Consider the following 21963-nt stretch of genomic DNA (forward strand, 5'->3'; position numbering starts at 1 on the left):
ATGCAACTTCAGTACCCCATTCCTGCTTTCTCACCATACCCCTTGATTCCCCTAGTAGTAAGGACTTCATCTAACTCCTTTTTGAATATATTTAGTGAATTGGCCTCAACAACTTTCTGTGGTAGAGAATTCCACAGGTTCACCACGCTCTGGGTGAAGAAATTCCTCCTCATCTCAGTCCTAAATGGCTTCCCCCTTATCCTTAGACTGTGTCCCCTGGTTCTGGACTTCCCCAACATTGGGAACATTCTTCCTGCATCTAACCTGTCTAACCCCGTCAGAATTTTAAACGTTTCTATGAGGTCCCCTCTCATTCTTCTGAACTCCAGTGAATACAAGCCCAGTTGATCCAGTCTTTCTTGATAGGTCAGTCCCGCCATCCCGGGAATCAGTCTGGTGAACCTTCGCTGCACTCCCTCAATAGCAAGAATGTCCTTCCTCAGGTTAGGAGACCAAAACTGTACACAATACTCCAGGTGTGGCCTCACCAAGGCCCTGTACAACTGTAGTAACACCTCCCTGCCCCTGTACTCAAATCCCCTCGCTATGAAGGTCAACATGCCATTTGCTTTCTTAACCGCCTGCTGTACCTGCATGCCAACCTTCAATGACTGATGTACCATGACACCCAGGTCTCGTTGCACCTCCCCTTTTCCGAAGAACAAAAGAACATAAGAATTAGGAACAGGAGTAGGCCATCTAGCCCCTCGAGCCTGCTCCGCCATTCAATAAGATCATGGCTGATCTGGTCGTGGACTCAGCTCCACTTACCCGCCCTCTCCCCGTAACCCTTAATTCCCTTATTGCTTAAAAATCTATCTATCTTTGACTTGAAAACATTCAATGAGCTAGCCTCAACTGCTTCCTTGGGCAGAGAATTCCACAGATTCACAACCCTCTGGGAGAAGTAATTCTTTCTCAACTCGGTTTTAAATTGGCTCCTCCGTATTTTGAGGCTGTGCCCCCTAGTTCTAGTCTCCCCGACCAGTGGAAACAACCTCTCTGCCTCTATCTTGTCTATCCCTTTCATGATTTTAAATGTTTCTATAAGATCACCCCTCATCCTTCTGAACTCCAATGAGTAAAGACCCAGTCTACTCAATCTATCATCATAAGGTAACCCCCTCATTTCTCGAATCAGCCGAGTGAATCGTCTCTGTACCCCTTCCAAAGCTAGTATATCCTTCCTTAAGTAAGGTGACCAAAACTGCACGCAGTACTCCAGGTGCGGCCTTACCAATACCTTATACAGTTGCAGCAACACCTCCCTGCTTTTGTACTCCATCCCTTTCGCAATGAAGGCCAACATTCCATTTGCCTTCCTGATTACCTGCTGCACCTGCAAACTAACCTTTTTTTGGGATTCATGCACAAGGAAGATACCTTTACGTCGAGCCCCCTCCTAGGTGGCGTGCTCTGGCGACGTATTTCTTCCGCCAGCAGCACGGTCTCAACTACGACACGCAGCTCCTGTTTGTGAGTGTGGGGGGCGTCAGGACCGCCCTCCGGGAGCTGCCTGTCTTTTACAAGGAACTCATCAGGGTCTGGAACAAAGTCTCCACCAAGCGCAGCTCTCCACCGGCTGGAGTGGCGGCCGTCCTGCAGGAGCCGTTGCTCGGGAATCCGTACCTCCACGACCGAGGTTTTATGTGGTGGTCAGACGAGAGGGCTGTGGCTGGTGAGGTGACCAGGGTCAGGGACCTGCTCGATGGCGGAGGAGCGGGCTGGATGGCGACAGACACGCTGGCGCGGCGCCTAAATTCTGCCAACGTCCGCCGCGCGGCCGATGCCATCGAGTTGCTAAAAACAGCTCTGGGCCCTGACTCCGTTAGGTGCATCGAGGAGGCTCAAGCACGTGGGGAGATCCCGTCCGAACTGACCCCCGTCCGGACGGAATTCCTCATTGGCGCCAAACCCAGGAACCTCCCTCGGGAGCCGGCGCCTCACAACTTGAGCCACCTCGGGGAAATCCCCTCCGTGCCTTTCAGTTCTGCTCGGATGGGTTTCCTGTACGGGCTGCTCCTGCACACTCTCAACTTTGCCATCCTCGTCTGCCGTCCGGACACGCCATGGCGTACCATCTTGCCGTCCGGAGGAGGCGGGGGTCCCCGATGGAGGGCACTCTACGCGGGAGTCCTCCCAGTATTTATCGGGGACTTGGCCTGGAGGGTGGTGCACGGAGCAGTCCCGTGCAAAAAATTTTTAAGCCGGTTAGAAACATAGAAACATAGAAAATAGGTGCAGGAGTAGGCCATTCGGCCCTTCTAGCCTGCACCGCCATTCAATGAGTTCATGGCTGAACATGCAACTTCAGTACCCCATTCCTGCTTTCTCACCATACCCCTTGATTCCCCTAGTAGTAAGGACTTCATCTAACTCCTTTTTGAATATATTTAGTGAATTGGCCTCAACAACTTTCTGTGGTAGAGAATTCCACAGGTTCACCACGCTCTGGGTGAAGAAATTCCTCCTCATCTCAGTCCTAAATGGCTTCCCCCTTATCCTTAGACTGTGTCCCCTGGTTCTGGACTTCCCCAACATTGGGAACATTCTTCCTGCATCTAACCTGTCTAACCCCGTCAGAATTTTAAACGTTTCTATGAGGTCCCCTCTCATTCTTCTGAACTCCAGTGAATACAAGCCCAGTTGATCCAGTCTTTCTTGATAGGTCAGTCCCGCCATCCCGGGAATCAGTCTGGTGAACCTTCGCTGCACTCCCTCAATAGCAAGAATGTCCTTCCTCAGGTTAGGAGACCAAAACTGTACACAATACTCCAGGTGTGGCCTCACCAAGGCCCTGTACAATTGTAGCAACACCTCCCTGCCCTTGTACTCAAATCCCCTCGCTATGAAGGTCAACATGCCATTTGCTTTCTTAACCGCCTGCTGTACCTGCATGCCAACCTTCAATGACTGATGTACCATGACACCCAGGTCTCGTTGCACCTCTCCTTTTCCTAATCTGTCACCATTCAGATAATAGTCTGTCTCTCTGTTTTTACCACCAAAGTGGATAACCTCACATTTATCCACATTATACTTCATCTGCCATGCATTTGCCCACTCACCTAACCTATCCAAGTCGCTCTGCAGCCTCATAGAATCCTCCTTGCAGCTCACACTGCCACCCAACTTAGTGTCATCTGCAAATTTGGAGATACTACATTTAATCCCCTCGTCTAAATCATTAATGTACAGTGTAAACAGCTGGGGCCCCAGCACAGAACCTTGCGGTACCCCACTAGTCACTGCCTGCCATTCTGAAAAGTACCCATTTACTCCTACTCTTTGCTTCCTGTCTGACAACCAGTTCTCAATCCATGTCAGCACACTACCCCCAATCCCATGTGCTTTAACTTTGCACATTAATCTCTTGTGTGGGACCTTGTCGAAAGCCTTCTGAAAGTCCAAATATACCACATCGACTGGTTCTCCCTTGTCCACTCTACTGGAAACATCCTCAAAAAATTCCAGAAGATTTGTCAAGCATGATTTCCCTTTCACAAATCCATGCTGACTTGGACCTATCATGTCACCTCTTTCCAAATGCACTGCGATGACATCCTTAATAATTGATTCCATCATTTTACCCACTACCGATGTCAGGCTGACCGGTCTGTAATTCCCTGTTTTCTCTCTCCCTCCTTTTTTAAAAAGTGGGGTTACATTGGCTACCCGCCACTCCATAGGAACTGATCCAGAGTCAATGGAATGTTGGAAAATGACTGTCAATGCATCCACTATTTCCAAGGCCACCTCCTTAAGTACTCTGGGATGCAGTCCATCAGGCCCTGGGGATTTATCGGCCTTCAATCCCATCAATTTCCCCAACACAATTTCCCGACTAATAAGGATTTCCCTCAGTTCCTCCTCCTTACTAGACCCTCCGACCCCTTTTATATCCGGAAGGTTGTTTGTGTCCTCCTCAGTGAATACCGAACCAAAGTACTTGTTCAATTGGTCCGCCATTTCTTTGTTCCCCGTTATGACTTCCCCTGATTCTGACTGCAGGGGACCTACGTTTGTCTTTACTAACCTTTTTCTCTTTACATATCTATAGAAACTTTTGCACTCCGTCTTAATGTTCCCTGCAAGCTTCTTCTCGTACTCCATTTTCCCTGCCCTAATCAAACCCTTTGTCCTCCTCTGCTGAGTTCTAAATTTCTCCCAGTCCCCAGGTTCTCTGCTATTTCTGGCCAATTTGTATGCCACTTCCTTGGCTTTAATGCTATCTCTGATTTCCCTTGATAGCCACGGTTGAGCCACCTTCCCTTTTTTATTTTTACGACAGACAGGAATGTACAATTGTTGTAGTTCATCCATGCGGTCTCTAAATGTCTGCCATTGCCCATCCACAGTCAACCCCTTCAGTATCATTCGCCAATCTATCCTAGCCAATTCACGCCTCATACCTTCAAAGTTACCCTTCTTTAAGTTCTGGACCATGGTCTCTGAATTAACTGTTTCATTCTCCATCCTAATGCAGAATTCCACCATATTATGGTCACTCTTCCCCAAGGGGCCTTGCACAACGAGATTGCTAATTAATCCTCTCTCATTACACAACACCCAGTCTAAGATGGCCTCCCCTCTCGTTGGTTCCTCGACATATTGGTCTAAAAAACCATCCCTTATGCACTCCAGGAAATCCTCCAGGTTCACGGACTCCCGGGCCGCCTGCAATTTCTGCGGTCTGGAAGAGTCCGTGTTCCATGTTTTTATTGAATGCACGAGGTTGCAGCCCCTGTTTCATTATTTAAAGGGGCTGCTCCTGAAATTCTGGCTGCACTTCAGTCCCACACTCCTGATCTTTGGGCACCCTGTGCGGAGGGGAGCGGGTAGGTCCGAGGGCCTCCTCGTAGGACTGCTCCTGGGCACGGCCAAGGGGGCCATCAGCCGGTCTAGGCAGCGGGCGGTCGAGGGGGTCGTTCAACCTGACTGCCTGCCTCTCTTCCGCGCGTACATCCGAGTCAGGGTGTCCTTGGAGATGGAGCACGCGGTGTCCACCGGTACGCTCGCGGCCTTCCGCGAGAGGTGGGCACCGGAGGGACTGGAGTGCATCATCACGCCCGGCAACCAAATTTTAATTTGATTTTATGTTTTAAAGTTTAATTTGTGTTAATTGCCGGTGCTTTTAGTGTCCCCCTCCCCTTTTATAGGGGGCACTTGGAGAAAAATTCAATTCTGTGCCAACAAAAAAAAAAAAAATGGCATTGTAAATGTTGGTGTTTCCCCCAGATCGGGGGGCACGGTTTAATGTTTTTCTGTTAACTCCTAAAAGAGTTTCATGCACAAGGATCCTAAAAGAGTTTCATGCACAAGGACCCCCAGGTCCCTCTGCACCACAGCATGTTGTAATTTCTCCCCATTCAAATAATATTCCCTTTTACTGTTTTTTTTCCCAAGGTGGATGACCTCACACTTTCCGACATTGTATTCCATCTGCCAAACCTTAGCCCATTCGCTTAACCTATCTAAATCTCCTTGCAGCCTCTCTGAGTCCTCTACACAACCCTCTTTCCCACTAATCTTTGTGTCATCTGCAAATTTTGTTGCACTACACTCTGTCCCCTCTTCTAGGTCATCTATGTATATTGTAAACAGTTGTGGTCCCAGTACTGATCCCTGTGGCACACCACTAACCACTGATTTCCAACCCGAAAAGGACCCATTTATCCCGACTCTCTGCTTTCTGTTCGCCAGCCAATTCTCTATCCATGCTAATACATTTCCTCTGACTCTGCGTACCTTTACCTTCTGCAGTAACCTTTTGTGTGGCACCTTATCGAATGCCTTTTGGAAATCTAAATACACCACATCCATCGGTACACCTCTATCCACCATGCTCGTTACATCCTCAAAGAATTCCAGTAAGTTAGTTAAACATGATTTCCCCTTCATGAATCCATGCTGCGTCTGCTTGATTGCACTATTCCTGTCTAGATGTCCCGCTATTTCTTCCTTCATGATAGTTTCAAGCATTTACCCCACTACAGATGTTAAACTAACCGGCCTATAGTTACCTGCCTTTTGCCTGCCCCCTTTTTTAAACAGAGGCGTTACATTAGCTGCTCTCCAATCCGCTGGTACCTCCCCAGAGTCCAGAGAATTTTGGTAGATTATAACAAATGCATCTGCTATAACTTCCGCCATCTCTTTTAATACCCTGGGATGCATTTCATCAGGACCAGGGGACTTGTCTACCTTCAGTCCCATTAGTCTGTCCAGCACTACCTCCCTAGTGATAGTGATTATCTCAAGGTCCTCTCTTCCCACATTCCTATGACCAGCAATTTTTGGCATGGTTTTTGTGTCTTCCACTGTGAAGACGGAAGCAAAATAATTGTTTAAGGTCTCAGCCATTTCCACATTTCCCATTATTAAATCCCCCTTTTCATCTTCTAAGGGACCAACATTTACTTTAGTCACTTTTTTCCGTTTTATATATCTGTAAAAGCTTTTACTATCTGTTTTTATGTTTTGCGCAAGTTTACCTTCGTAATCTATCTTCCCTTTCTTTCTTGCTTTTTTAGTCATTCTTTGCTGTTGCTTAAAATTTTCCCAATCCTCTAGTTTCCCACTAACCTTGGCCACCTTATACGCATTGGTCTTTGATTTGATACTTTCCTTTATTTCCTTGGTTATCCACGGCTGGTTATCTCTTCTCTTGCCCCCCTTCTTTTTCACTGGAATATATTTTTGTTGCGCATTATGAAAGAGCTCCTTAAAAGTCCTCCACTGTTCCTCAATTGTGCCACCGTTTAGTCCTTGTTTCCAGTCTACTTTAGCCAACTCTGCACTCATCCCACTGTAGTCCCCTTTGTTTAAGCATAGTACGCTCGTTTCTGACACAACTTCCTCATCCCCAATCTGTATTACAAATTCAACCATATTGTGATCACTCATTCCGAGAGGATCTTTTACTGGGAGATCGTTTATTTTTGCTCTGTTACATACTGTTCTAAGAAACAATCCCGTATGCATTCTATGAATTCCTCCTCCAGGCTACCCCCTGCGATTTGATTTGACCAATCGATATGTAGGTTAAAATCCCCCATAACTACTGCCGTTCCTTTTTCACATGCCTCCATTATTCCCTTGATTATTGCCCGCCCCACCATGAAGTTATTATTTGGGGGCCTATAAACTATGCCCACCAGTGACTTTTTCCCCTTACTATCTCTAATTTCCACCCACAATGATTCAACATTTTGTTCATTGGAGCCAATATCATCCCTCACAACTGCCCTGATATCATCCTTTATTAACAGAGCTACCCCACCTCCTTTCCCTTCTTGTCTATCTTTCCGAATTGTCAGATACCCCTGTATGTTTAATTCCCAGTCTTGGCCACCTTGCAACCATGTTTCTGTAATGGCCACCAAATCATACCCATTTGTAATGATTTGTGCCGTCAACTCATTTACTTTATTTCGAATGCTGCGTGCATTTAGGTAGAGTGTTTTCATCCTAGTTTTTAAACCATGATTTTTAGTTTTTACCCCTCCTGCAGCCCTTTTATATTCAGTGCCCCTTTTTGTTTCTTGCCTTTGGTTTCTCTGCCCTCCACTTTTACTCATCTCTTTTCTGTCTTTTGTTTTTGTCTCCTTTTTGTTTCCCTCTGTCTCCCTGTATTGGTTCCCATCCCCCTGCCATATTAGTTTAACTCCTCCCCAACAGCACTAGCAAACACTCCCCCTAGGACATTGGTTGCGGTCTTGCCCAGGTGCAGACCGTCCGGTTTGTACTGGTCCCACCTCCCCCAGAACCTGTTCCAATGCCCCACGAATTTGAATCCCTCCCTGCTGCATCATTGCTCAAGCCACGTATTCATCTGTGCTATCCTGCGATTCTTACTCTGACTAGCACGTGGCACTGGTAGCAATCCCGAGATTACTAATTTTGAGGTCCTACTTTTTAATTTAACTCCTAGCTCCTTAAATTCGTCTCGTAGGACCTTATCCCTTTTTTTACCTATGTCGTTGGTACCAATGTGCACCACGACAACTGGCTAATCTCCCTCCCTTTTCAGAATGTCCTGCACTCGCTCGGAGACATCCTTGACCCTTGCACCAGGGAGGCAACATACCATCCTGGAGTCTCGATTGCGGCCGCAGAAACGCCTATCTATTCCCCTTATGATTGAATCCCCTATCACTATCGCTCTCCCACTCTTTTTTATGCTCTCCTGTACAACAGAGCCAGCCACGGTGCCATGAACTTGTCTGCTGTTGCTCTTCCCTAATGAGTCATCTCCCTCAACAGTACTCAAAGCAGTGTATCTGTTTTGCAGGGGGATGACCAGTTGGGACCCCTGCACTACCTTCTTTGTACTACTCTTCCTGCTGGTCTTCCATTCCCTAGCTGGCTGTGGATCCTTCTCATGCGGTAAGACCAACTCACTACACGTGCCACTTATGTCATTCTCAGCATCGTGGATGCTCCAGAGTGAATCCACCCTCAGCTCCAATTCCGCAACGCGGTCCATCAGGAGCTGGAGGCGGATACACTTCTTACTCACGTAGTCGTAAGGGACACCGGAACTGTCCCTGAGTTCCCACATGGCACAGGAGGAGCATATCATGTGACCGAGCTCTCCTGCCATGCCTTAACCCTTAGATACCCTTAAATTGGTAATAACAATGTTACAGTTTACTTACTGATATAAAAATAAAAAGAAAAGTTACTCACCAATCACCAGCCAATCACTTACCCCATTGGCTGTGACGTCACCTTTTGATTCCTTTCTACTTCTATTTTGCTTTCTCTCCCGCTGTAGCTGCACCGGTCGGTCTTTCTAGGCCGCTCCGACACTGCTCCCACCTCTCACCAACTGCCGCTGACTCTCGAGCTCCCACTGGGCCTTTTATAGGCCGCTCCGACACTGCTCCCACCTCTCACCAACTGCCGCTGGTACTCGAGTTCCCGCTGGGCCTTTTATAGGCCGCTCCGACACTGCTCCCACCTCTCACCAACTGCCGCTGGTACTCGAGCTCCCGCTGGGCCTTTTATAGGCCGCTCCGACACTGCTCCCACCTCTCACCAACTGCCGCTGGTACTCGAGCTCCCGCTGGGCCTTTATAGGCAGCTCCGACACTGCTCCCACCTCTCGCCAACTGCCGCTGGTACTCGAGCTCCCGCTGGGCCTTTATAGGCCGCTCCGACACTGCTCCCACCTCTCGCCAACTGCCGCTGGTACTCGAGCTCCTGCTGGGCCTTTTATAGGCCGCTCCGACGCTGCTCCTACCTCTCGCCAACTGCCGCTGGTACTCGAGCTCCCGCTGGGCCTTTATAGGCCGCTCCGACACTGCTCCCACCTCTCGCCAACTGCCGCTGACTCTCGAGCTCCCGCTGGGCCTTTATAGGCTGCTCCGACACTGCTCCCAGCTCTCACCCACTGCCGCTGACTCTCGAGCTCCCGCTGGGCCTTTATAGGCTGCTCCGACACTGCTCCCACCTCTCGCCAACTGCCGCTGGTACTCGAGCTCCCGCTGGGCCTTTATAGGCCACTCCGACACTGCTCCCGCCTCTCCCCAACTGCCGCTGGTACTCGAGCTCCTGCTGGGCCTTTATAGGCCGCTCCGACGCTTGAATAGAAACTCTTGCTATAAACCACTGTTGCACTCTGTTGCTGAATGCTCCAAAGAAACCTTCCATGTGCTGATTACTTGTTTTCCCATTCAATTCTTTCCAGTCGACAGACGAACAATATTTGTAACGACTAATTTTAACTTTCTGTGTCGTGTTTAGTTCTAATTCCTGCGCAAAGACAGCGGGGCCGAAATTTACCCCCGCCCGAAATGTGTTGCACCTACCAATCCTACCCCTAATTTCCTAATCTGTCACCATTCAGATAATAGTCTGTCTCTCTGTTTTTACCACCAAAGTGGATAACCTCACATTTATCCACATTATACTTCATCTGCCATGCATTTGCCCACTCACCTAACCTATCCAAGTCACTCTGCAGCCTCATAGCATCCTCCTCGCAGCTCACACTGACACCCAACTTAGTGTCATCTGCAAATTTGGAGATACTACATTTAATCCCCTCGTCCAAATCATTAATGTACAGTGTAAACAGCTGGGGCCCCAGCACAGAACCTTGCGGTACTCCACTAGTCACTGCCTGCCATTCTGAAAAGTCCCCATTTACTCCTACTCTTTGCTTCCTGTCTGACAACTAGTTCTCAATCCATGTCAGCACACTACCCCCAATCCCATGTGCTTTAACTTTGCACATTAATCTCTTGTGTGGGACCTTGTCGAAAGCCTTCTGAAAGTCCAAATATACCACATCAACTGGTTCTCCCTTGTCCACTTTACTGGAAACATCCTCAAAAAATTCCAGAAGATTTGTCAAGCATGATTTCCCTTTCACAAATCCATGCTGACTTGGACCTATCATGTCACCTTTTTCCAAATGCGCTGTTATGACATCCTTAATAATTGATTCCATCATTTTACCCACTACCGATGTCAGGCTGACCGGTCTATAATTCCCTGTTTTCTCTCCCTCCTTTTTTAAAAAGTGGGGTTACATTGGCTACCCTCCACTCGATAGGAACTGATCCAGAGTCAATGGAATGTTGGAAAATGACTGTCAATGCATCCGCTATTTCCAAGGCCACCTCCTTAAGTACTCTGGGATGCAGTCCATCAGGCCCTGGGGATTTATCGGCCTTCAATCCCATCAATTTCACCAACACAATTTCCCGACTAATAAGGATTTCCCTCAGTTCCTCCTCCTTACTAGACCCTCTGACCCCTTTTATATCCGGAAGGTTGTTTGTGTCCTCCTTAGTGAATACCGAACCAAAGTACTTGTTCAATTGGTCTGCCATTTCTTTGTTCCCCGTTATGACTTCCCCTGATTCTGACTGCAGGGGACCTACGTTTGTCTTTACTAACCTTTTTCTCTTTACATATCTTATAGAAACTTTTGCAATCCGCCTTAATGTTCCCTGCAAGCTTCTTCTCGTACTCCATTTTCCCTGCCCTAATCAAACCCTTTGTCCTCCTCTGCTGAGTTCTAAATTTCTCCCAGTCCCCGGGTTCGCTGCTATTTCTGGCCAATTTGTATGCCACTTCCTTGGCTTTAATACTATCCCTGATTTCCCTTGATAGCCACGGTTGAGCCACCTTCCCTTTTTTATTTTTACGCCAGACAGGAATGTACAATTATTGTAGTTCATCCATGCGGTCTCTAAATGTCTGCCATTGCCCATCCACAGTCAACCCCTTAAGTATCATTCGCCAATCTATCCTAGCCAATTCATGCCTCATACCTTCAAAGTTACCCTTCTTTAAGTTCTAGACCATGGTCTCTGAATTAACTGTTTCATTCTCCATCCTAATGCAGAATTCCACCATATTATGGTCACTCTTCCCCAAGGGGCCTCGCACAATGAGATTGCTAATTAATCCTCTCTCATTACACAACACCCAGTCTAAGATGGCCTCCCCCCTAGTTGGTTCCTCGACATATTGGTCTGGAAAACCATCCCTTATGCACGCCAGGAAATCCTCCTCCACCGTATTGCTTCCAGTTTGGCTAGCCCAATCTATGTGCATATTAAAATCACCCATTATAACTGCTGCACCTTTATTGCATGCACCCCTAATTTCCTGTTTGATGCCCTCCCCAACATCACTACTACTGTTTGGAGATCTGTACACAACTCCCACTAACGTTTTTTGCCCTTTGGTGTTCTGCAGCTCTACCCATATAGATTCCACATCATCCAAGATAATGTCTTTCCTAACTATTGCATTAATCTCCTCTTTAACCAGCAATGCTACCCCACCTCCTTTTCCTTTTATTCTATCCTTCCTGAATGTTGAATACCCCTGGATGTTGAGTTCCCAGCCCTGATCATCTTGGAGCCACGTCTCCGTAATCCCAATCACATCATATTTGTTAACATCTATTTGCACAGTTAATTCATCCACCTTATTGCGGATACACCTTGCATTAAGACACAAAGCCTTCAGGCTTGTTTTTTTAACACCCTTTGTCCTTTTAGAATTTTGCTGTACAGTGGTCCTTTTTGTTCTTTGCTTTGGGTTTCTCTGCCCTCCACTTTCCCTCATCTCCTTTCTGTCTTTTGCTTTTGCCTCCTTTTTGTTTCCATCTGTCTCCCTGCATTGGTTCCCATCCCCCTGCCATATTAGTTTAACTCCTCCCCAACAGCACTAGCAAACACACCCCCTAGGACATTGGTTCCAGTCCTGCCCAGGTGCAGACCGTCCGGTTTGTACTGGTCCCACCTCCCCCAGAACCGGTTCCAATGCCCCAGGAATTTGAATTCCTCCCTGCTGCACCACTGCTCAAGCCACATATTCATCTGCACTATCCTGCGATTCCTACTCTGACTAGCACGTGGCACTCGTAGCAATCCCGAGATTACTACTTTTGAGGTCCTACTTTTTAATTTAGCTCCTAGCTCCTTAAATTCGTTTCGTAGGACCTCATCCCTTTTTTTACCAATATCGTTGGTACCAATGTGCACCACGACAACTGGCTGTTCTTCCTCCCTTTTTAGAATGTCCTGCACCCGCTCAGAAACATCCTTGACCCTTGCACCAGGGAGGCAACATACCATCCTAATTGCCCTGGTTAAGATGGTGGTGAGCCACCGCCTTTGACCCGCTGCAGTCCGTGTGGTGAAGGTGCTCCCACAGTGCTGTTAGGGAGGGAGTTCCAGGATTGTGACCCAGCGATGATGAAGGAACGGCCGATATATTTCCAAGTCAGGATGGCGTGTGACTGGGAGGGGAATGTGGAGGTGGTGGTGTTCCCATGTACCTGCTGCCCTTGTCCTTCTAGTCGGTAGATGTCGCGGGTTTGGGAGGTGCTGCCGAAGAAACCTTGGTGAGTTGCTGCAGTGCATCTTGTCGATAGGACACACTGCAGCCAGGGGGCGCCGGTGGTGGAGGGAGTGAATGTTGAAGGTGGTGGATGGGGTGCTAATAATGCAGGCTGCTTTGTCCTGGATGGTGTCGAGCTTCTTGAGTGTTGTTGGAGCTGCACTCATCCAGGCAAGTGGAGAGTATTCCATCACACTCCCACTTTCATCCCACTCCCACATCACACACTTTCCAGTTTGGAGACTGGGTGTCCACGAGTCTCCGGAACATTAGCTGAATTTCTTCCCTCCCCTCTATAGAGAACCGAGGCCAACACTCTCAAATCCAACAAAATTCTCACTCATGTTTATCATAGAATGACAAAGCACCGAATGAGGCTATTCACCCCATCGTGCCTGTCCCGGCTCTTTGAAAGAATTATCCAGTGAGTCACACTCCTCCATTCTTTCCCCATAACCTTGCAAATTTTTCCCCTTCAAGTATTTATCCAATTGCCTTTTCAAAGTTGCAATTTAATCTGCTTCCACCAATTCTTAAATCCCACCAGCACCTCGACCCTCATTAGGATTCCTGGGATGATTGGATCTATACTCTCTGGAGTTTAGAAGAATGAGAGATGATCTCATTGAAACATATAAGATTCTGAGGGGGCTTGACAGGGTAGATGCTGAGAGGTTGTTTCCCCTGGCTGGAGAGTCTAGAGTCAAGGGTCACAGTCTCAGGATAGGGGGTCGGCCATTTAAGACCAAGATGAGGAGATATTTCTTCACTTAGAGGGTTGTGAACCTTTGGAATCCTCTACCCCAGAGGGCTGTGGATGCTCAGTCGTTGAGTATATTCAGGACTGAGATCGATAGACTTTTGGACTCCAGAGGAATCAAGGGATGTGGGGACATGCTGGGAAAGTGGAGTTGAGTTCGAAGATCAGCCATGATCTAATTGAATGACAGAGCAGGCTTGTGGGGCCTTATGGCCTACTCCTATTTCTTATGTTCTTCTTATGTTATTATGTTATAACCTGCACCATCTCCAGGCCAGGTCCAAGACCACCCCAACCTCTGTTTTCGAGCCTGCGTCTGCACACATACAGAGGCTGAACTCCAGGACATAGTCAACGTATTTACTGAGGCGTACGAAAGCATGGGCCTTACACTAAACATCCGTAAGACAAACATAGAAACATAGAAACATAGAAAATAGGTGCAGGAGCAGGCCATTCAGCCCTTCTAGCCTGCACCGCCATTCAATGAGTTCATGGCTGAACATGAAACTTCAGTACCCCCTTCCTGCTTTCTCGCCATAACCCTTGATCCCCCGAGTAGTAAGGACTTCATCTAACTCCCTTTTGAATATATTTAGTGAATTGGCCTCAACTACTTTCTGTGGTAGAGAATTCCACAGGTTCACCACTCTCTGGGTGAAGAAGTTTCTCCTCATCTCGGTCCTAAATGGCTTACCCCTTATCCTCAGACTGTGACCCCTGGTTCTGGACTTCCCCAACATTGGGAACATTCTTTCTGCATCTAACCTGTCTAAGGCCCTCCACCAGCCTGTCCTCGCCGCATAGCACTGCCTCCCCCAGTCATCAAGGTCCACGGCGTGGCCCTGGACACCATGGACCACTTCCCATATCTCGGGAGCCTCCTATCAACAAGAGCAGGCATCGACGATGAGATCCAACACCGCCTCCAGTGAGCCAGTGCAGACTTCGGCTCCTGAGGAATAGAGTGTTTGAAGACCAGGCCCTCAAAACTGCCACCAAGCTCATGGTCTACAGGGCTGTAGTAATACCCGCCCTCCTGTATGGCTCAGAGACATGGACCATGTACAGTAGACACCTCAAGTCGCTGGAGAAATATCATGTCGCCGCAAGATCCTACAAATCCCCTGGGAGGACAGGCGCACCAACGTTAGCGTCCTTGTCCAGTCTAACATCCCCGGATTCAAAGTACTGACCACACTCGATCAGCTCCGCTGGGCAGGCCACATAGTTCGCATGCCAGACACAAGACTCCCAAAGCAAGTGCTCTCCGCGGAACTCCTTCACGGCAAACGAGCCAAAGGTGGGCAGAGGAAACGTTACAAGGACACCCTCAAAGCCTCCCTGATAAAGTGCAACATCCCCACCGACACCTGGGAGTCCCTGGCCAAAGACCGCCCTAAGTGGAGGAAGTGCATCCGGGAGGGCGCTGAGCACCTCGAGTTTCGTCGCCGAGAGCGTGCAGATACCAAGCGCAGGCAGCGGAAGGAGCGTGCGGCAAGCCAGACTCCCCACCCACCCTTACCCTCAACGACTATCTGCCCCACCTGTGACAGAGTCTGTGGCTCTCGTGTTGGACTGTTCAGCCACCAAAGAAGTCACTTCAGGAATGGAAGCAAGTCTTCCTCGATTCCGAGGGACTGCCTATGATGATGATGATGTTATTAGTCTAACTCCTAGCCTCTTGTTCATCCCGACTCTCTTTGTCTCATCTTTGGCAGCTGTGCCTTCAGCCATCTCCAATAACGTGCATTCATATAGCGCCTTTAACTTCGGAAAAACATTCCATATGTTTCATAGCGGCATAATCGGTCAAAGAAGGAGATAACAGGAGCAGGACAGCAAAATACTGCGGATGGTGGAAATCTCAAATAAAAACAAAATACTGGAAACACTCAGCGGGTCAGGCAGGATCTGTGGAGAGGGAAGCAGAGTTAATGTTTCAGATCTGTGACCCTTTGTCAGAAGTGGAAGAAGTTAGTGCTAGGGCAGGTTTTAAGCAAGTGTAGAGGCAGGAACGGGGAGGAGAGGAGGAAGGAACAAAAGGTCTGTGATAGGGTGGGAGGCAGGAGAGATTAAATGACAAAAGGGATGATGGTGTGAGGCAGAAGAGGGCGGTATTGGGACAAGTAAAGAAACAAACGATGGGTTTAGAGGAGGTGTAAATGGGAATGGCAGAATCGTCACCAACAGTTGCTGGAGTTTAGAAGGGTGAGAGAGAATCTCATAGAAACATATAAAATTCTGACGGGACTGGATAAGTTAGATGCAGGAAGAATGTTCCCGATGTTGGGGAAGTCCAGAACCAGGGGACACAGTCTAAGGATAAGGGGTAAGCCATTTAGGACCGAGATGAGGAGAAACTTCTTCACTCAGAGAGTTGTTAACCTGTGGAATTCCCTGCCGCAGAGAGTAGTTGATGCCAGTTTGTTGGATATATTCAAGAGGGAGTTGTCTGAAAAAGTGGGGACAGAGGTTACACTCTGAAATCGTTCAACTCGATGTTGAGACCAGAAGGCTGTAAAGTGCCTAAACAAAAGATGAGGTGCTGTTCCTCGGGCTTGTGTTGAGCTTCATTGCAACAGTGCAGGAGACCGAGGACGGAGATATCAGAGTGGGAATGCAGTGGAGAATTAAAGTGACAGGCGACCGGAAGCTCAGGGTCACACTTACGGACTGAACGGAGGTGCTCCGCAAAGCGGTCACTCAATCTACGCTTGGTCTCCCCAATGTAGAGGAGACCACATCGTGAGCAGCGAATACAGTATACAAAATTGCAAGAAGTACAAGTAAATCGCTGTTTCACCTGGAAGGAGTATTTGTGGCCCTGGATAGTGGGAAGGGAGGAGGTCAAAGGGCAGGTGTTGCATCTTGCTGTACAAATATATCTGTCTAAGCCTGGCCCCATTATTAGCACAGATGGTGTAAACATAGAAACATAGAAAATAGGTGCAGGAGTAGGCCATTCGGCCCTTCGAGCCTGCGCCACCATTCAATAAGATCATGGCTGATCATTCACCTCAGTATCCCTTTCCTGCTTTCTCTCCATACCCCTTGATCCCTTTAGCCATAAGGGCCATATCTAACTCCCTCTTGAATATACCCAATGAACTGGCATCAATGACTCTCTGTGGCAGGGAATTCCACAGGTTAACAACTCTCTGAGTAAAGAAGTTTCTCCTCATCTCAGTCCTAAATGGCTTACCCCTTATCCTTAGACTATGTCCCCTGGTTCTGGACTTCCCCAACATCGGGAACATTCTTCCCGCATCTAACCTGTCCAGTCCTGTCAGAATTTTATATGTTTCTATGAGATCCCCTCTCATCCTTCTAAACTTCAGTGAATACAGACCCGGTCGATCCAGTCTCTCCTCATATGTCAGTCCTGCCATCCCGGGGAATCAGTCTGGTGAACCTTCGCTGCACTCCCTCAATAGCAAGAACATCCTTCCTCAGATTAGGAGAACAAAACTGAACACAATATTCCAGGTGAGGCCTCACCAAGGCCCTGTACAACTGCAGTAAGACCTCCCTGCTCCTATACTCAAATCCCCTAGCTATGAAGGCCAACATACCATTTGCCTTCTTCACTGCCTGCTGTACCTGCATGCCAACTTTCAATGACTGATGTACCATGACATCCAAGTCTCATTGCACCTCCCCTTTTCCTAACCTGCCACCATTCAGATAATATTCTGCCTTCGTGCTTTTGCCCCAAGTGGACAACCTCACATTTATTCACATTATACTGCATCTGCCATGCATTTGCCCACTCACCTGATCTGTCCAAGTCACCCTGCAGCCTTTTAGTGTCCTCCTCACAGCTCACACCATCACCCAGCTTAGTGTCGTCTGCAAACTTGGAGATATTACACTCAATTCCTTCATCTAAATCATTAATGTATATTGTAAAGAGCTGGGGTCCCAGCACTGAGCCCTGCGGCACCCCACTAGTCACTGCCTGCCATTCTGACTCTCTGCTTCCTGTCTGCCAACCAGTTCTCTATCCACGTCAGTACATTACCCACAATACCATGTGCTTTAATTTTGCACACCAATCTCTTGTGTGGGACCTTGTCAAAAGTCTTTTGAAAGTCCAAATACACCACATCCACTGGTTCTCCCTTGTCCACTCTACTAGTTACATCCTCAAAAATTCTAGATTTGTCAAGCATGATTTCCCTTTCATAAATCCATGCTGACTTAGACCGATCCTGTCACTGCTTTCCAAATGCACTGCTATTTCATCTTTAATAATTGATTCCAATATTTTCCCCACTACTCGTTTTCTCTCTCCCTCCTTTTTTAAAAAGTGGTGTTACATTAGCTACCCTCCAGACCATAGGAACTGATCCAGAATCGATAGACTGTTGGAAAATGATCACAAATGCCTCCACTATTTGTAGGGCCACTTCCTTGAGTACTCTGGGATGCAGACTATCAGGCCCTGGGGATTTATCAGCCTTCAATCCCATCAATTTGCCCAACACAATTTCCCACCTAATAAGGATTTCCTTCAGTTCCTCCTTCTCACTAGACCCTTGGTCCCCTAGTATTTCCGGAAGGTTATTTGTGTCTTCCAACCCTCCAGCATTACCCTGCAGTCTTCAGGAATTAAAGATTCATCTTCAGGACACTGCTGAGAGCGAGCCAAGAGAAAAATCATCGGAGCATGAATAAATTGTTTTTAAAAATCTCTGAACACTTTTGTTTATTAAGTTATAAAGTGTTGGTGATAGGATTTGACTGACTGTTAAGAAACACCCGATTGGATAACAAAGAGTCTATTCGCATTCCGATTGGTGTAGGAAGGCGGGGCACAGCAAGGATGGACATGATGTGGTATATATGGACTTTAAGGAGCTTTCGATAAGGTCCCACATGACAGACTGGTCCCAAAAGTAAAAGGCCATAGGATCCAGGCAAAGTGGCAAGTTGGATCCAAAATTGTCTCGGAGGCAGGAAGCAAAGGGTAATGGTTGATGGGTGTTTTTGTGACTGGAAGGCTGTATCCAGTGGGGTTCCACAGGACTCAGTGCTGGGTCCCTTGCTTTTTGTGGTATATATCAATGACTTGGTCTTGAATGTTGCGGGTATGATTAAGAAGTTTGCAGATAATACTAAAATAGGCCGTGTGGTTGATAACGAAGAAAACTGTGGGCTGCAGGAAGATATCGATGTACTGGTCAGGTGGGCAGAACAGTGGCAAATGGAATTTAATCTGGCGAAGTGTGAGGTAATGTATTTGGGGAGGGCTAACAAGGCAAGGGAGTACACATTAAATGTTAGGACACTGAGAAGTGTAGAGGAACAGAGGGACCTTGTAGGGGTCTGGAACTCACTGCCTGAAAGGATGGTAGAGGCAGAAACCCTCACCACATTTAAAAAATACTTGGATGTGCACTTGAAGTGCCTTTACCTGCAGGGCTACGGACCGAGAGCTGGAAAGTGGGATTGGGCTGAATAGCCTCTTGTCGTATGGCGCGGATACGATGGGCCAAAGTGGCCTCAGTTCCCATGGACTTTGATGACAAATATTGGATATGAGGACAAATCTCTGCGCAACAGCCTGTCTGTAAAGATGGGAGTGGTCCAGGTGAACTGATGGACAGAAAATCCCAACCAATCAAGTGGGGGGTTGCTGTATCTTTGGGGAAACAATGTCCCGAGAAGTCGATTTCCAACTGGTGAATAGCAGGAGAAGGCAGGCCCATTGTCTGTATGGAAATAAGCCATACTAGATCAGTTTGGAGATCAAAAGCCATCACCGACCATTAAGGACACCAAAACATATCAAGAAGACATCAAACCTGAAGCACCTTTTGTTACTACGGAGGCCAGGCCCCGGAAGGCAGGAAGAGGCCACAAAGGACTCGAGTGGGTGACCCATCCAGACCTGGGAGGAAGCCTGAGTCCCATAATCATAGGCAGTCCCTTGGAATCGAGGAAGACTTGCTTTCACTCTTAACATGAGTTCTTAGCTGGCTGTACAGTCCAATACGAAAGTCACAATCCCTGTCACAGGTGGGACAGATAGTTGTTGAGAGAAGGGGTGGATGGGACTGGTTTGCCGCACGCTCTTTCCGCTGCCTGTGCTTGGTTTCTGCATGCACTCGGCGACGAGACTTGAGGTGCTCAGTGCCTTCCCGGATGCTCTTCCTCCATTTAGGGCGGTCTTTGGCCAGGGACTCCCAGGTGTCGATGGGGATGTTGCACTTTATCAAGGAGGCTTTGAGGGTGCCCTTGTAACGTTTCTGCTGCACACCTTTGGCTCGTTTGCCGTGAAGGAGTTCCGAGTAAAGCGCTTGCTTTGGGAATCTCGTGTCTGGCATGCAAACTATGTGATCTGCCCAGTGGAGCTGATCGACTGTGGTCAGTGCTTCGATGCTGGGGATGTTGGTCTGACATTGGTACGTCTGTCCTGCCAATGGATTTGCAGGATCTTGCAGAGGCAGCGTTGGTGGTATTTCTCCAGTGCTTTGAGATGTCTACTCTATATGGTCCATGTCTCTGAGCCATATAGGAGGGCAGATATCACTACTGCTCTGTAGACCATAAGCTTGGTGCCAGATTTGAGGTCCTGGTCTTCAAACACTCTCTTCCTCAGGCGACCGAAGGCTGCGCTGTCGCACAGGAGGCGGTGTCGGACCTCGTCATCGATGCCTGACCTTGCTGATAGTATACGCCCAAGGTAAGGAAAGTGGTCCATGTTGTCCAGGGCCGCGCCGTGGATCTTGATGACCGGGGAGGGGGGAGGAAGGGACAGTGCTGTGTGGTGGGGTCAGATTGGTGCAGAACCTTTGTCTTACGGATGTTTAGTGTAAGGCCCATGCTTTCAGTGAAGATGTTGACGATGACTTGGAGTTCAGTCTCTGAATGTGCGCAGACGCAAGCGTTGTCCGCGTACTGTAGTTCGACGACAGAGGACGGGACAGTCTTGGATCTGGCCTGGAGGCGACGAAGGTGGAACAGGTTCCCACTGGTTCTATAGTTTAGTTCCATTCCAGCGGGGAGCTTGTTGAGCGTGAGATGGAGCATTGCAGTGAGGAAGATGGAGAAAAGGGTTGGCGCGATGACGCAGCCCTTTTTGACCTTGGTTCGGACGTGAATTGGCTCTGTGATGGATCCATTGGTCAGGATCATGGCTCGCATGTCATCGTGGAGCAGGCGGAGGATGGTGACAAATTTTGGGGGGCAGCCGAAACGGAGGACGTTCCATAGTCCCTCGCGGTTGACAGTGCCAAAGGCCTATGTGAGGTCAAAGAAGGCGATGCTTCAGGGTTGGTGTGGTTCCCTGCATTTCTCTTGTAGGTGTCGCTCCGTAAAGATCATGTCCGTTGTACCCTGTAGTGGACGGAATCCTCACTGTGATTCCGAGAAGAGCGCTTCAGCCACGGGCGAAGATGGTTGAGGAAGATTCTAGCGACGACTTTCCCAGTGGCTGACAACAGGGAGATTCCTCTGTAGTTACCGCAGTCGGACTTGTCCCCTTTTTTGAAGATGATCACGATTACTGCATCTCTGAGATCTCCCGGCATGCTCTCCTCCTTCCAGATAAGAGAGATGAGGTCATGTATCCGTGCCAATAGTGCCTCTCTGCCATACTTTAGTGCATCAGCGGGGATTCCATCCGCTCCCGTTGCCTTGTTGTTCTTGAGCTGGCGGATGTCCTTTTCTACTTCGTGCAGGGCTGGGGTTTTACTGAGGTGGTGGCGGGTAGCATGCTGCAGGATGGAGTCGAGAACACTCGAGTCAAAGGCAGAGTCTCGGTTAAGGAAATCTTTGAAATGCTCCTTCCAGCGGGCCCTGACTGCCTCGGTGTCCTTAATGAGTGCCTCTCCATTCTTTGCCAGCTGTGGGGTGGGGCCTTGGGTGCTTGGGCCATAGGTGGCCTTGACTGCGGTGAAGAATCCTCGCACATCATGGTTATCGGCCAGCTCCTGGATCTCCTGTGCTTTCTCCACCCACCATCTATTCTTTAGGTCGCGGGCTTTTTTGTTGGACCTCGGCCTTCAGCTGCCTGTCGAGCTATTTTGCTATTCCCGAGTTAGATTGTTGCTTTAGGTTCAAAAATGTGTTGCGCTTGCGGCTTATTAGCTCCTGGATCTCCTGGTCGTTCCAACCGTACCATGCTATAATCAGCACTGGTATTACATTTTTTCATCTGTTTTTTTCGTGAGAGTAAGACACAGTTTGGAAATATATTTCTCTTCCCCCTCCTTTCCTTGTAGCAGCTGAACGGTCAGTCCGTTACCGAGGCCAGCCGGATCTAATGCAGGAAACTCAATCCTTGGAAAAATGGGCAGGTAACCGGTGATAGCGTTGGTGAAGGT

This window comes from Pristiophorus japonicus, chromosome 2 (genome assembly GCF_044704955.1).
Source record: "Pristiophorus japonicus isolate sPriJap1 chromosome 2, sPriJap1.hap1, whole genome shotgun sequence".
Classification (NCBI taxonomy): Eukaryota; Metazoa; Chordata; class Chondrichthyes; family Pristiophoridae; genus Pristiophorus; species Pristiophorus japonicus.